Genomic DNA, 17077 nt, shown 5'->3' with positions numbered 1-17077 from the left:
TAGGCCTCGCTTTTTCTGTCTTTCACCAACTTTCTACATCTCTCCTTATTTTTCTTGTGTGTTCTTCTTTCTCTTTCCATTCTGTTTCTCTTCAGGTTCTCAAATGTTACCGTCTCTATCCTTGATTTAACATAAACCTTGCCCTCCCCTAATGAATACCAGTTTGCACGAAAGGCCAAGAAGCAGCCGTGCTTTTGTATTACTTGCCAAAACCAAAAAATGGACCAAATCTACCGGAGCCCTTATGAGTCTTAAGGATCACGTCCTTTTGGTAAAACTGTGGAAAAGGTGGACAGGTTGGAGATTTCCATTATCAGTTTACTGTATTGTTGCCTTACACAGTGTTCCTATCAGGAGAGAAGTGGGCGACATTGTGGGAGGTGGTTGTTCTAGCTAGCATCAGGGGGCAGTTGCAGTGTTAGCAGTTTTGGCGCCATGGTAAGTGGAGTGTAGTTATTAATAGAGTTGGGTCCATCCATCTTCCTGTCTAGGAAAATGCTGGGAGGACCAAGGTGGCGTGGGCTTGTGTTCAGCACTTTCATGGCCGCCCACTCTCCTCCTAGTCATCAAGCGTTTTTTGTTTGTTTGCTCATTTTTTTTTAGGCTTTTGGTGCATTTCAGCTTGTATTTGTGTAGGCTGCTGTTGGTTTGCGACTCTGCAGAGAAAAAAAAAATGCTGGCTATAATAAATAATGTCAGGGAGGAAGATTTGGAGAGCTGGGCTCAACAGTGTGAGCCCATGTGTTGATGGATGAAACTGACTATTAGTTACTGGTGGCAACTGGTCCCATCACAGATTGTTACCCAGTGCATCAGCAAAGCAGATTATTGTTGTCACTTGGAAGAAAAACGGATGCACCCATCTTCATGAAACTTGATAGGTACAGTATATTGACAATGTAAATATTTAGAAGTGATTAGGTTTTGGTGCCGTGCTTGGATTTTTCTCCTTCACTGATGCATTTCATTCACTTGTTTTAATAGATTACAGTCATTATTGTGTAAGTAAGAAATTATTACATATACTCCGTGGCCTCTAAATTGGGGGCAAACCTGTTGAAATGGAAAATCTAGATATGCCTGCAAGCAACTGTCTGGTCCAAGTTATGAGTCACTGTGACAGTACCACACATTAACAGTGTTTACATACAACAAACTGTTGCCTTGAAACTAAATGCTAAACTAAAGCCAACTCAAATACCAAGAATGCTAACAACCATTGTGGTGTTTTTCTGCAAAGGAAAAGCCTACCATGTCCATCCAATGCAGACATAAAAAAATAAGGAGAAGTATGTATAGTATGAAGTTGAGACTGAGCTGATACCAAATAGCATCTAATTATGAAGTACAGTGTTGAATTAACTTCATATTTAAGCGAGCCTAACTTGCTCGCCAGACGACCCCAACCCCCTATTGTCATTACAAATTCACACCTGAGCAGTGGAGTGATGTCACCTCCCATCCCTGTGATGGGTGTGGGTTTGCCAGGCACAGAGGCAGAAGCATATGTTGCTGATCTGGCTTTTCCAAATGTAAGGAGTCCAGGGTTTGTTACCAAGACCAGATGGTTCATCTAAATCTGTAGTGGATGAGGGGGGGAAAGAGGAAAAAACAAGTAGCCCTGCCTTCTGCCACCCACCAGTTTTAGGCCAAGGGTCCAAATGTTCCATTTTGGAAATAATTACTGGCCCATATGCAAGATTTAGGAAGTGGTCAGTAGAGCAAAATAACTTGGATTTCTAGATATCATTTCAGCTTTGGGGTTTCTGGGGTAACAACATTTTTGAGATTGGACTTTGGGACTGACCTGAATGGACAAGAAGCATGAGGCATTAAAATAACCTTCAACTACATTTAAGACCAGAAAAAAGAAGAATTGTCTGGATTTAGCCCAAACTATATCAAATGGGTAGGAAATGTACGTTTTCAGAGTCATAAGTTATTTAAAAGCAACACAAATAGAATAAATGTATAACTCTCATTGAACCATTTCCTGCAGGTCCATCACTGGATTTATAGAATAAAATCAGCTCTCTACCTAAATAAATGTTGAAGCTTTGCCTTCTCAAATAAAGCATCCTCTAAAGGCTTTCACCTGGTCAAGCCAATTTGGTCTGATTTAATTAGAGAGCGCAGGAAGTTGTCTGAGACAGCGACCACACGGTGACCGGCCTCTCTGTTATCTCCCAGGCTTCTTAATTCCTCTGCCACAGGGATGTCTGCAGGCCCATGAACAAGCTAAGTGTTCATTGTTTGTCAAGTAGATGTTTTCTGTCTGTCTGGACAAATGGACAAATTATCCAAAAGTTAGAGATACTCCAAATTATGCAAAGATAGATATAGTTAAAGGATAACAGAAACTGTACGCTGTGCTCAATGAATTGATATTAAAAAGGAGAAACCAGAGCAATTTGTGTATAGTTCAGTTAACGCTGAGTCTTCTGCATCAGGATGGGGGCAGGGTGTTGTAGTATCCTCTCTTTAGCAAAACACACTGATGTATTTTTATGTATTATTTATGGTTTATTTGATAGGGACAGATACATAAATGAAGAACAGCATTATCATCAGAGGCGATTGCTTTGAGACAGCAAGGGAAGCTGAACTTCTCTAACATCTAAGGAAATGAATGGGCAGAATTGCACTGTTGAATTCACAAAAAAGATATGAGTTACATTTCCATTAAAATTGCACTACCATGCACTTAATTTTATGGCTATGTCATTCTGGTCAGCTGTTTATCATTTGCTTTCCAACACAAATTCTGCGATACATTCTTGTATCAGTAGCCTGCACTGTTGAAATGGGGGTCAATGAGTTGTCTCCACTTGCAGGGAAGCATGGTGGTCATTGGCTAAATACATAAAATCATCCCACCCAAAACCCTCCCACAGACGTTCAGGTATTGATCCGAAAGACTGACTGGCAGCGATGTTGAAACATACCGATATCGGAGCACATTGGAGCTCAGTCCCATGTGATATCAGTGGAAGAGAGGTCGTTTGCAAAAGGTCTGTGACTACATCAGCTGAAGAGAAAAAGGGTCCAGTCATACACAAGTGTATACACAAGTACACAAGTGTGTGTTGCTGTGGTTTTATGGTATAGATGAAGCGTAACAGCCTCAATTAAGCATTCCTTTGATTTTTTTAATTGCTTTGCTATAATACAACAAGTTTTATGATGGAACCGTAAGATGAACTTCCCCTGTTTTAAAGACCAGCAGCCACCACTGATTATCATGTGTCATAGTGTTTGTAGTGAATGCAACACTTGTCCATTGAAGGACTTTTGCAAAATAAAAAAAGTAAAATATGAAGCATTACCTGAGAAATTCAGCAAAATATAGTAAAACTTTTACACAACAACAAAACTCTTCACACTCTGTTGATGGTTTTAGTTCATTTCTTAATCTTTACTGCAAAAAGTACTACACATGTTTACTCTGAAAGATAGTTTTCTGGCTTTAGGTCAAGCCATCCTGCCCACCCCCAAAGGATACACACAATTAAAAGGCATTATAGGTGTGAAAAATGTTCATTATATGCCATATATTTAGAGATACACTGGAAAAAAATCAAAATCTTACCAAGTGTATTTTTCTCATTTCTAGTCGAAATATCTCATCACACTTAAAAAAAAATACATAATCACCTAAAGATTCCATTGGCAGATTTTTTTTTTTTTTTTTTTTTTGCTTAATTCAAGCAAAAAAAAAAAAATCTGAAAATGGAACAAGTGAAAATTAACTTCGTAAGATTTCATGAAATAAGATTTTCAAGATCTATTGTCTAAAAATAAGTCCTTATATCTCACTGACAAGTTACTCTTTAGATGATGATGTCTTATTTTAGGTGTGATGAGATATTTTGACTAGAAATGAAAAAAATACACTTGGTAAGATTTAGATTTTTTTCCAGTGTAGAACAGACAGTTTGATAAAGAAACTAACATAATAGTTCATTGTGTTTATAACAGTTTACTTGAATATTAAATGTCTTGTTTTTTCTGCACCGTGCACCGTCTCTAATGTCCCATGAATGCACCTGGTCCATGACACCAACACACTATTGTTAATTTACTGCACTTTAAGAGATTTGCAACTGGACTAAAAAATCCATAACTTAAGCCTGTTGTAGTTTATAGTAAGAATCTACTGATTGCAACTGACTCTGATGAGCTGTACACACATGCACGCTGGTATACAACACACACACACAAAGACTACAGAACACACCTACACAGGTTAAACACACATACACACTGACCTTCCCCTCCCCTTGTAGCACACAAATGAGTCTTTCCCCAGCGCTCCCACAGGACAGTGACAAAAAGCAGAGCGCCGCTTGCCCTGGTTCAGTGTTTTGTGCCTGAAAAACTGCTCAACTAAACTACTAAACTCGAAACGTTACCTGTAGCTGCACATAACTTTCATCATCCTTTCATCACTAGGTTTTTTGATACAAACTCAACACTCAGTTCTGTATTTGACATTAAAAAAAAAAAACCTCACAGAAGAAAGACAGACTGTTGACAGTATTTTACACATGTATTGCAACTGATGAATAATACTTTAAACACCTTCAGTAGATTACTTCAGGCTACTACAGTACAGCTGATGGACTTTTACAGGTTGTTATGTAATGTGTACATTACCATTCACACATAAACAAATGATATGAAATTATAATTGACTTGCCTGACAGTGTTATTGATGTAAGAAAGGAAATGCTGTATACTAATAATCCATTTGTCTTATTCATACGCTGTTACCTAAGTCCAAGTTTCACATAAAGCTGATCTGTCTTTGTGCAGAAGTCGGCCAGCTACCTCTGTGATTTATATGATAACTTTAGGGTCAGTCATTTATTCCTCTTGGTTTCCATTAAAAGTGCCGCTGGAGTTTTTTGGGCTGGTGTCTTCCCTGCTGATGTGCTGTGATCAATGGTGCACAGGCATCGGGAATGGGGAACCTTTCAAATGTAAAATTAATTACCTGCAATCTGACAGCATCAGGGAAACTCAGCATGTATTTTATGCTTAGTTGGTACTCCCCCATTTTGCACGCTTGCTTTAGCATGAAGCATTGTGTATGTGTGGTTTTGCTTGTGTGCATGGGATGCTGAAAAGTGGAGAGTGTTTAGAAAGGAAAGGATGCTGCATGTTTGCCGTCTGCTGTTCTTTGCACTTTCATTGTCCAGGCGGATTTTACAGGTGTAGTGTAGAAGACATAACCACTTTTTGCACAACACTAGTAATTCCTTTGAACCTCTTGTAATTACCCCACACCCTGAAGGAGAAGCAAGGGACCTGCTTTTGGTTCGGTGTGTTTCTTTGTTTGTTTGTTTGTTTGTTAACATTTTAGCTGCAAAACTATGGGTTGAATTCATACCAAATTGGGTTTACAGATTACCAGTGACCCAGAATAGATGTGATTACATTTTGTGAAAAGTAGGTCAAAGTTCAAATTTTTTATGATTTTTTTTTTTTTTTTTTTTCCCCCATCTACTGATAATGGGCGGAATTTGTCAGCATATGCATAAACATGATGGCATCAGCTGGATCAATGCCAAAATAAGCTACAATACATGCGAGGGGTGGGGTTTGTTGTGCCTGGCACCACTTCTTTGTAATAATTGTGGTGTTCATCTGTGACCTTCTGGTGTGAATCTGCCAGTTCTGTAATTTGTAAAGTAAAAATTCCACCACAAATGACTTTATTTCAGCAAACACAGAGGTCTTGTTATAATTTTAGTTTCAACATCTTTGTAATTTTGTGTGATATGCAACATTTTTTCTTTCCTCTGCTTATTTATTTAACCTGTTACCTGGCTGAGGATGGTAGAGGCTGTGCTGGTGATGATACATCAGAGTTTTAAGTATTTTGGGTGGAAATCCAGGAGGTTCATGTCACAATTTAACAAAAAATTCACAGAAAGAACAAACTTAAATCTTTCACTGCAGTCTGAAAAGGATGAAGGATGATGGAGGATGAAAGACATGTATGGCCATTACAATAAGGGTCATATTTCTGCAAGAACAGAACAAAGGAATGATGTTAATTTCAAGTAAATTCAAATCAAAAACAGACTTCAGTTATCCAATGGGATTATACGGCACAAAATATGTATGTAGGGGGTTAATTTCCTAATCACTAGAGTCTCACAGGTTATATTAATCTTGTGTGAACAGGGCTTTAGGGGGATTTTAGAGGAAGTTTTTATATACATGGAATGGATTATTATAGAAATTCTTCTTTAGTTTGTAGCCTTTAGAGGGAGTGGGTTGTTGTGCATGTTGCATCCAATGTTAAGATGTATTATGGAATTCAAAATTCAAGAAGTTTGAAGTATAATATATATATCATATAATATAAACATCAGAATTAGTAATTCAATTCATACTTTATGAGTTTCCTTCACACAACTGAAATAACAACTACACTAAACTAAAGGAATGTACTTGACTCCAAGCAGCATAAAATAAAGCAAAAGGGTAAAATGCAGTTAAAAATATTAAATTCAGTCATTTGTGCAAAAAATACTGTCACAGTGGTAAGACCTTCAGAATGTGCAAATACTGTTTACATTGTATAAACATGCAAAGGATATGTGCAAAGGTAGCAATGCCACAGATATTCACAGATACCATCACCTATATGTTTGAGTGTGAACTAGGGTCTTTTTACCTTTAACTAATTAAAAAGCCCAGAATGAACAAAACAAACACCAGCTCTTAAAAACGGACTTTACTGTTTTTGTGGCCATACCCTCAACACACTGATGACATTTATTTAAAATGATTTGCTGACATCATTGCAAAGTAAAAAGGAAGTGTTTGGAGGAGAGGAGAGGTAAAATAAACTAATTGATGGTATTTCATAAGTGAATTGGGAGATACTAATTGTATGTTCAGTATTTGAGAGAACACACTTACTCTCCATTGCAGTCTGTTTGAAGAGGGCTGAATAAATGTTTAACCAATCTCTCCATCCCTCTGCAGTGGAGTACTTTATCTGATGAGACCATCAGGTGCTGTGAGTCTGACAGTCCTAGTGTTTGGTGGCTCATTCGACATGCTGGTATCGATTACTTCGCTGATTTAATCTCCCTCCTCTGTTTCCCTGCTCGGCTCTACTCAATCTCAGCAGCAGCGAGACACACTGACAGCTATATCAACCTGCTCAACGGCAGAATGGACATGGAGAAAGCACAAAAGCAGGAGAGACAAAGGCAAATACGAAGCATTATTAACCCTTTAACGGGCACTCACAGAAATACACTAAAATTTAAAAATTCAACCTTAGTGTGTTAGTGGAGGACATAAGAAGACTTTATTACTTTTGTGAAAATTTCCAAAATTTTCTATTGTTATGTAGAAAATCAAGGTTAATGAAGTTACCATATGGGTGCTTCTATGAAACTGGGCTCATTCTGGTAACTGGCACTTTGCCAGCTTTTTAAATGCAATAATAAAAGAGAAATTTAGGCATACTTCCCCCCAGGATGTACCTAATGATGACCTCAGATAAATGCAAAAAAATTACACTCTTGCTCTGAGCCATCCCAAAATTAATGAATTTTTAATAAAATATTGGGGCCAAAAATAGGACCATAATTGGGACAGGAAAAGCTACCTAGGTGTCAGTGCATTTGATCTGGAAAACATGAATTGAAATGGTCTTATATACTGCTATAAATAAAGACACTGTGTTAAATTTGTCGATCCTAGTGCCTTTTCTAATCCAGACGTGGGTTTTTCCATGAATCTGCAGTCTTATTCCAGGTTTCATGTGTAACCCATCGTGTCCACTTGCGTTACATACAGAACCTGTCCTTTTGATTTTGCAACAGTGGTCATTTTTGTGAAGCACTCCTCCTTGCATGATTAGATTCCCAAAATGTACCTGTGAGAGTATAAAAAGATATTCGAAAAAATAGTAGCGTGTAATTTTTGTGTCCTTTTTATGGTGTTACATGTGGATTTTTGTATATAAATAATATAAAAATGTGTTTTATCTGAAAAATAGTTTCCCTTTTATCTCAGTAAATATTTATTTTCAAAGTAGACCCAAAGTGCATCCAAACTTGCTTCATAACATTAGTCAGCATCTGGTTTGAATTTTTAGCCCCTCTGTCCTGTTTTTAGGGAACAGTTTCATAGAAGCACCCATATTTGGTTCCTTACCCATAAGTGAAAAAAAAATTAAAAATAAAAAAAAAATCCAAGAAGAAAATCCAAAAATCCAAATAGAAGTATATATAAAAAAATACAGCAAAAACACATGTAATCTGAAAGGAGTGTGAATTTTAGAACATTAGAACATCACTTTTAGAACATTCCAGCAACATCAGTGCTGATCCAGACACCTGTCCACATACACATGATCCCTTTGAACATCATTCCTTACATTAGTACCATTACTTCATGGTGCCTAACAAAGCAGGTACATTCACTGTTCATGCAGAGTAGACCACATTGGACCTGAGATTGTTGACACACTGTAACTGTTGCTGTCATTGCCTTGTAATGCACGTGGAAATGATCAAAAGTAGTCACTTTCCCAATAAAGGGTTAAGAAGACGTTTTCCACTTTGTGTCCAAAAAAGGCAAAAAAAAAAAAAAAGAGCTAAACCATCAATAAACTCACTTTTTTTTTTTTTTTTTTGCAAAAATGTCAAATATGTTCAAATGTGTGAAGCCAAAGGGAGCTTAAAAACTACCAGTTTGAGGGGTGACCTTGTCCACTGTGTGTACTTGTCTACTACTGACTCGGGCCAGGTGGTTCTGTCAGGCCGTCAGGGCCGAGTGGGTCAGAGAAACAACATTTGCTACTGTTCTGTTGCTTTAATAAGACTCATTAATATACTGCATGTGTCACCACCAGCGTCTGACTGCGTCCCCTCTGGGCTGGGCTAGTTTTGGCGTGACATGAAGTAAGGACACACACACACTCTCACTGAATTTAGCCTATTTGTCTTATGTTTCACACTGCTTCTGAATTCCCATCCTTCAGTCGGCTGCAAACACTTATGATGCATTAACTCGTGTGGTGATTATGACTCAAGTTTATTCTGGTGTAAACTAATTCTCCTGTCCTCCATCCTTCTGCCTTAAAGGGGTTCTGTGTAGTATCAATATTCCAAACTCTGAACAGCAGTAATAAGTCTGTAAGCACCAAAACGTGTTTTTTTGCGATCAAAACCACCGAGGAATCAGCACTAAGTATCTACAGACTGTATCATGCACTGAAAAAAGTATAAAGATCATTGTTAACACACATCTATATTATGGTGTCATCAATTTTTCTTCTTCAAAACAAAAACTCATAGCTGGTGATTTGGACAGTCGGTCAAAATAGCGCTGTGTTTTATAGTCTGCATGTGCTGCATCAGCTTATAGTTTACATTATAGCTCTGTTAGCTTAGCTCTGTTTTTAAACTGAAAATCACAGGAAAACCACAAATCGCCTCTGTTTTCTTTATGGTTTGTGTTGTAAATAGCTTCACAAAAGATCTGTTTGGAATCATCCAGACAAGGTCGGAACTGTCACAGTTTAGTCTGAACCATGGCTCAACAAACAGATAGAGAGATAGAAAGATAATAATAATAACATCACATGATAACTTTATACCTTCATAAGCCTCATAATCAAACTCACAGTGTTGAAGAAACACTGACATTTCAGCATCAAACTCATTCTTTTCATTTACAGCTGTGTCCGGTGGTGAAAATAACAACAATGCTTCTATTTATTTATTTATTTATTTATTTAATCACTGTCACTTTCTTTGACTAAAAGTCGTTTCTTAGTGGTTCTCATCCCATCTCATCACTTTCTGACACTGGTCAAAGGCCCCTTGGTGTTATGCTGTGTTTCCACTACATGGTACCGGCTCTACTCGACTTGACTCAACTCGGCCTTTTTGCGTTTCCATTACATAAAAGAACCTGGAATCTGGTACCCGGTACTAGCTTTTTGGTATCTACTCTGCTGAGGTTCTGAAATAGGGGAAGAGATACTAAAACGTAATGTATAAACATTCCAGACCACTGATTGGTCAGAGAGTTGTCTCTGCATCATTGCGTTATCAATGTGCGACCTGCCATTTAAAAAAAAAAAAAACAGATGCAGAAGTTTACAGTAAATATACCGGTACATGATGGCAGCCTGCAAAATTCCACCATTGTTGGTCGAGGAGATTCAGACATTTCTGTCCTTGGTGGCAGACAAAAAAATTCAGCGTGAGCTTGACAGGGCAACACACAACGCAAGTTTATCAGCATCTCTCTGAGCAGACATCACGGAAGTTACGTACAGCGTCGCTATAATGCCCAGGTACTCTAAAGTCGGTAGTATCCTGCAATGGAAACGGTCTCCAGGAATAGTACCTGGTACCTGAGTCAAGTTAAGTCGAGCCGGTTCCACGTACTAGAAATGCGGCTTTAGTTTTCATCACTGTGGGAGACCGGCAGAGTGACTCATTACTCCCTCTAGTGTTCACATAACTCCCCAGCCTGTCATTATGATTATATTCACTTCATATCTCTACCATCCAATACACTAGCCTCTTTAACTGCTACATGTAGCCCCTTTAAACTCCAGATCTAATACAAGTAATTTGATTTTTCCTTATTTTGTCATAGCTGAATGGCGGATGAGAAGAGCGATAGTAATCCACTGTCCAACAGCTTAAATGCTTATTAATAAACACATAATATAGCAAAAAACAAAAAAGGTGGGCAAATAAGAGCTATGTGGTTATTATGTTTATATTGACCACAGTGACCTTCCTCCACACCGACACCTTTTAAAATCCACGTTTATGCACACAGATTGCAATAATTGGATTTATTTAGTATCACTTTTAATCTGTGAAGCAAAATTTACACACAGTACCTGTATCATTATTTCACTGATGTCTCTAATCTACGTTTCAGTGCACATAGAGATGACATTCATGAATTTGTACGACGTGTGGATGGGATTTTATTTGGACTGACTGTAGTATGATATGACTTCTGAAGTAGTAAAAGCCTGAGGAGACTGTACCCTTTAAACTTTGTGAGAAGGGTATTTCACTTTTACCACATCCTTTTTACAACTCCCTCTCAAGAAACTTTATTGTTCCAGTAAATATATATATAAATATATATATAATTTTCCCTGCAGCAGTGGCATGAACCGTGAAATCATTTGATATAAGATGCACTTTGATGGACTATCTAATCATATGGAGCAAGTCTGCTAAGCTATAAAGTCTGGAAATGAAGCTTAAATGTTCAGATGAGCCAAACATGGAATCAGATCACATTTTTCAAGTAAAAAAGGAAAACACACCGCAGTCTCATCTGCATGACTGAATAAGGAGCTACCTTTGCTGCTCAGATATTTTTAGAGTAGATTTACAAATGACTGAATTCAAATTTACATCAGTATTTACATATTTGGGGGAAAAAAATAGATAAAATAGACTCTTCTGTGAGTGCAATGTTTATAAAAAGATGGTTATTTCTGTGATTCTCATTTGACTGATGCAAATCTCCTAATCTCATGGAAAATGTGACCGGTGTAGATGTAGCTCATCTCACCTTCAACCCCCCACTGTCAAGGTGGCCTTCAGCATGGTGCAGACCTCGTGCTGCTCTGGTGGAAGAGATCATAAACATGTGATGCTTGAATGAAAAGCAGTGCGTTGCTGACTGGGATAAAGTCACTGACTTACAGAGACTTTAAAGTTAAGTTCCCTCTGACATGATCCAGTTGAGACTTTATATTTTAACCCCAAATGAAAATGCTCCTATAGTGAAAAAACATATCAGTATTAAATGCATTTGTTGAATAAAATAACAAGTTGGCTTATTTCTCACTGCTGAAACAAAATAATCTCCTTAATTTTAACAATTGTCACAAATCTCATCAGCAAACATGTAGGAATATGAATATGAGTGTGAATATGTTATGTGCCATGTGCCTAAATCATATCAACCTCAGCATGATATTACCAATGATATTAATATTAATCAAATATTTCAATATTTTGCCCCTGACTTCCTCTCATAGGTAAAGTGTAAATCTGTTCACTATGTTTGATGATAAAATTACATTTATGAGGGTGTTTTTATATCATAATTATTCGCAAACATATAGCAGAGTTATGCGTATGTGCATCAGTGTGTCTGTGTAGTATGACTTGTAAATGTGTAAAGGTTTGGAAGTGTATCTGTAAGTCTGAAAAAAGTTAAACACATGGAAGGAAATATAAAGAAATATTTATTTATGTGGCTTTTTTCCCCTCAGGATTGCCTGGATTTCTCATTTGCTTTTTTCAAATCTGTATTTTTTGTCATGACTCTAAAAAGATGATTAAATGCAGGAACAGATCTATAAATAGCTTTGGCTGCAGTACTGTGAGTGGCCAATAGGGGGATATGATGACATATTTGGATCTTAATTCACATTTCCATGGATCCTCCTGAGCTGAAACAGATGACTCGTCTATACTTCCTGTTCTTATAGAAAATACTTGGACTTTTCAGGCATTTGTATCTTTGTACACATTTACATATTTAAGTTTGTTTACACATTTACAGATCAATGTGTTGGGCTGTGGCTGAGTTTAAAAGCTGAAAATATGAGTTTATTTCTCCACAAAATACACTGCAAAGCATAAAATGGAGAATAAGTGAAATTACTCAAGCTAACAATATGAGACAAAGAGGGAGCATACAGTATTTACCAGCTGGACAATAAAACAATAAAACCCATGAGACAGGATAATAGGAACAATAAGTAGAACTCAAAAGAAAGGAACACTCATCCTCCACATAATAGGACCAGTTCCTGGGTGTTTTGTCATCATAGGGTCCACCCTCTGCTCTGTTTTTTCAGCTCTAGGAACAATGTCCAGGTAACTCAAAGACAAAGAAAGAGTAAGTAATAAAACAAAAATAAAAGGCAAAATAATGTAGAATGTTTAGACCCTTGATGTGTGACCACTGCAAACAGATTTACAGATTATTGTATGCATTTAAAGACATAATTCCACACACAGATATAGATACACAAACCTGTACACACACTATAACAGAAACATCATAATTGTATAGCAAATAAATACTGAAATGTGTAAAACTCTTTAGACCTGCAGCTTAAGTAGGTTTAAATATAAATCCTAACTCTCCTGTAATCCTTGTCTTTAACACATTTCCTTTTGCTGTGACACAGGATAAAGTAAAATTCGCTCATATCTGCAGTTCGAAGCAGTGTCCAGGTGTCTCCTCATGTTCGCTGCTATGTTACCTGGCATCCACACATTCTAGCAGAGACTCTGATGGAGCAGATTCGACACCATCTGGAGTTTGCACACTTGTGCCACCCCACCCAAAGCCAAGAAGATGATTGCTATCAGCATGATTATGCCTTTATTAGATTAGCTGTTTATTGTTTACATGACTGTGGCTCAGTTCATGCCAGATTAGAATGAGCTCTTCTCTGTGAGAAACCATTGGCCGCATGCATTGATCAACTAGACATCTGCTGAAAGCATTTCCTTTATTACCACATAAATGGGTTACACAGAGAGACCAGTGAGAGCAAGTGAAGAGACATTAGTAAAATTTTACATTCTGATCAGATGAAGCTTCCTCTTCAGTAATGTTTTAATAAATTATTAAATTCCTCAAAAGTATTTGACAAAAACAGATTATTATTAACATCAGAGGGAAGAAAGTCCTTTATTTCAAGTAGCTTTTTTCAGAAAGATGTCATGACCTGTTGTTGTAGCTGCTTGTGTTTACTTTTAGTAGTTGTTTGGTGGTGGATCTTTTATACAGGTTTGGTTAAAGGTCAGCATTTTCCACACATGAAGGAAAACAGACACGTGTGGCCTCTTCCACTGATTGAGCAGAACTAAATATGTCAGAAATGAGGAGGTGACACGAAAAAAAAAGATTTGTCATAACATTAAATTGACAAGATCTCATCTGCATTCATGTTCTTATACTGGGATCCAGCTGATAGACTTTGCTTTCATGCATCACATTTGTTTTATTTGGCCTTTTAGAGCTGAAGCAGCTCAAAGAATTGCTAAAAGATAACGCAATATTGGCGATGTGGCTAAATGTGAAGCAAACATATGATCATGTTGGATTGATTTGTTTGATTCTGGCATGTCGAGGATTTTTAACTTCTATCACCCTATTAAAAAATGCATAACTGCATAGATCACTTCTTTCTGTTTTGTACGTCATGTAATGTGTTTTCATCCCTAATGTTAAAACCAGTATTTGTTAAATTTCCTCAGTGATCAGGGCAGTATAATCCTTTTTATAACCAGAGTGAAAATGAAGCCATTTTGCCACCGTTGCAGCTCATTTTAGCACCACGCCAAAGAATGAAGACATGATCAGAGGAGAGAAATGCTCTGCCAACGTCTGTCTCCTTCATGCCAGTGCATGGGGAGAAGGGAAAGGTAGTGGGCAGAGCCAACTTTCCACTCCAGCTGGAGAGCTGGTGAGAGGCATTGTCTCGCTCAGCTTCCTCTGTCAGCCATCGTAGTAGCTGGTCTGTACGACTAGACCACTCTTTTAAAATAGCTTTGAATTATCTTGCTAAATAGAGAAAGCGTATATTGATTAGATTCTAACAGTAGATGTGTGGGTTGTGAAGTCTTCAAAATGATAAACCACTTTGTTTTGAATAGTGAGCTTAGTTGGTGAATGATCTAGAAGATGACTAGGTTGATGTTTCAGTCAAAATAGAGAAAAGTGCCAGATTATTATTATTATTTTTTTTTATATCACATGGATTTCATGAGTTTTTTTCTTGATCACTTGCTTCTATCTAAGGTCAGACGGTGAATGCCCTCCTTCTAACCCTCTACAGTGACTCCCTTCATAGCCGTGTAAAAGGACTCCATCGATATTCCAGTCACACATTCAGCTCGTGGTCACTAGTTCACAGAGCTTCACTGTCCCTTTCTCTTTCAGTGCCTTCTCTGACCACACTCAGGCCGTCACCACCCAACTTTATTTAGGAGCCTTCACTTCTCATGAGTGTAAAGTACTACCCTCTGTTGGTCATGTCAGGGATCATAAATAGATCCAGATCTGAGCACACTGGTTAAAATATTACCAACATTTTCTATCATGTACTTTTAAGGTTACAATAGTTTCACAATATATTAGTTTCTTTGGCATTGGCAAATTTGATGGGTTTGTGAGTTTTACTCTACTGTCAAAGTAGTAGGAGTAAAAAAAAAACAAAAAACAAAATAATGACTTCCATCATGTGTATAATGAAGGCTTTAACTCATATACACTACACTGACAAAATGATGATTTAATATACAAAAATATATGAAATTATCTTTATGCATTACACAGCTGCAGAGCGGATGTCATTTTTTTAACTGTACAACCTTCAGTGTAGTAAAAACAAAACTTCAAAGTAAGTGTAGATGCTATAACCTTAAACACTTTTAGAAATAGGCTTCAAACACTACAAATGGAACTAAAATACTCCAGGGTTTTAATCATTGCTCTGAACTGTCATTTTCAGTTGTTTGTGGTTGGACCATGTTTTTTGTAGGTGGATTGTTACTGTGTTTGCAATGTTATGGTGTTAATGAAAAGGGCACTCACAGTTAATAGGGACACAATTCTCACGCTCTGCACTGTAAATCTACAAGTTTTGTGCAGCAATATGTCATTTAGCGCAGCCCAGTTAGTTTATTTGCTTAGTTTGCTCTGTAATGCACTGAAAATTACAGTAGGCCTGGTACTGAAACATTTTAATATGCACATGAAATTGATATTTTAACGCTGAAAGGCCTAGAACTATTTTTGTGGTAACTTCCAAATGAATTTTTTTTTGTTTTTTTCACCATGTATAGTAATATCATCTGCATGTAGCATCCTTCTGTTAAAATCAGGTATTTTATTATATTAAATTCACTGACTGTGTTTAATGTTTAATGCTTAAAAGGATCCCCATTAGCTCCCACTAAGGTGACAAGCTAATCTTCCAGGGGTCCACACAGTAGGACAATACAGAACACAGAACATAACAATACATAATATACATGACAATCACAATTCGTATTATCAACAATGCAGATCTAAAAGCAATAACCATTATAAACATAATTAAAAACATTAAACATCATCAGAAAAATATGAGATTAGTTATTGCATTCATGAGTTGCATCCATTAAAGAAAATAACATACACTCCCTTTCATACAGTACTTGCTCAGATATTTAACCCCTAAAGACCCATTGCTACTTCTGTGGTAGTTTCCAAATGAATTTTTCTCTATTTCTACCTTTCTTAAGTGATTTATCACCATTTATTTATAAATATCATCCTCTGTATTTTGAATTTTTTGGTGTAAATCATGTATTTTCTTATATTTAATTCACAGATCATGTAGATGGTCATGAAAACTCAGTAAATTCAAAGTTAATTGTATCAAAACAGAGAAAAATGAAGAAAAATTACTTTTTCAGCAAAGATATTGCTAACTGAATGTAAAAACATGTGTCTCCATCCGCTGTCATTGATCCAACTCCATGGGTTTTAGTGGTGAATCGATGTTGTAGAAGATGACAGTGTTTCCATGGTAACTATGGAGCCTCTGAACGTCCAAATGGGTCATATCTGATGAGCATGAAAAGATGACAAACTGTATTTTACACCAATTATTTACATGTATTGATAGGATTAGTGGATCAACAGGTGTTAAACAGTTGATATCGGTAGATGGTTTGTGTCTCTGGTGACTGTTTATTTTTATTTATTTATTTTTTTAAATTCTGAACATCATAAAAGTGCAAGAGAAAATTAAAAAAACAACAACATTCAAACAAGTAACATCATTGTGCAGGAGAGGTTAGAAGCCAAAAAAGGCTTATATGAATACCTCCCCAGAAATGAACAATACACAGAGAAAAAATAAAATAAAAAAAAAGAATAACAAATTAAAAATACAATGTAACTGAATTAATAAACTAAAGTAAAAACAGTTTGGGTCTCTGTGGGTTAAGTAGTGCCTTCTCAGGTGATGCTTGAAAGA

General features: G+C 36.9%; 1 protein-coding gene across 2 annotated transcripts in view; it reads left to right on the top strand.

Annotated features, from left to right (window-relative positions):
- LOC115417116 (transmembrane protein 266-like) overlaps positions 1-17077 on the top strand; it is a 66829-nt gene that overhangs the window by 28014 nt on the left and 21738 nt on the right. The gene's annotated exons all lie outside the window — the stretch shown is intronic.

The sequence above is a fragment of the Sphaeramia orbicularis genome, chromosome 3 (genome assembly GCF_902148855.1).
Source record: "Sphaeramia orbicularis chromosome 3, fSphaOr1.1, whole genome shotgun sequence".
Lineage (NCBI taxonomy): Eukaryota > Metazoa > Chordata > Actinopteri > Kurtiformes > Apogonidae > Sphaeramia > Sphaeramia orbicularis.
Note: the sequence above shows the minus strand (reverse complement) of the source record. Positions and strands in the feature narration are given on the sequence as shown.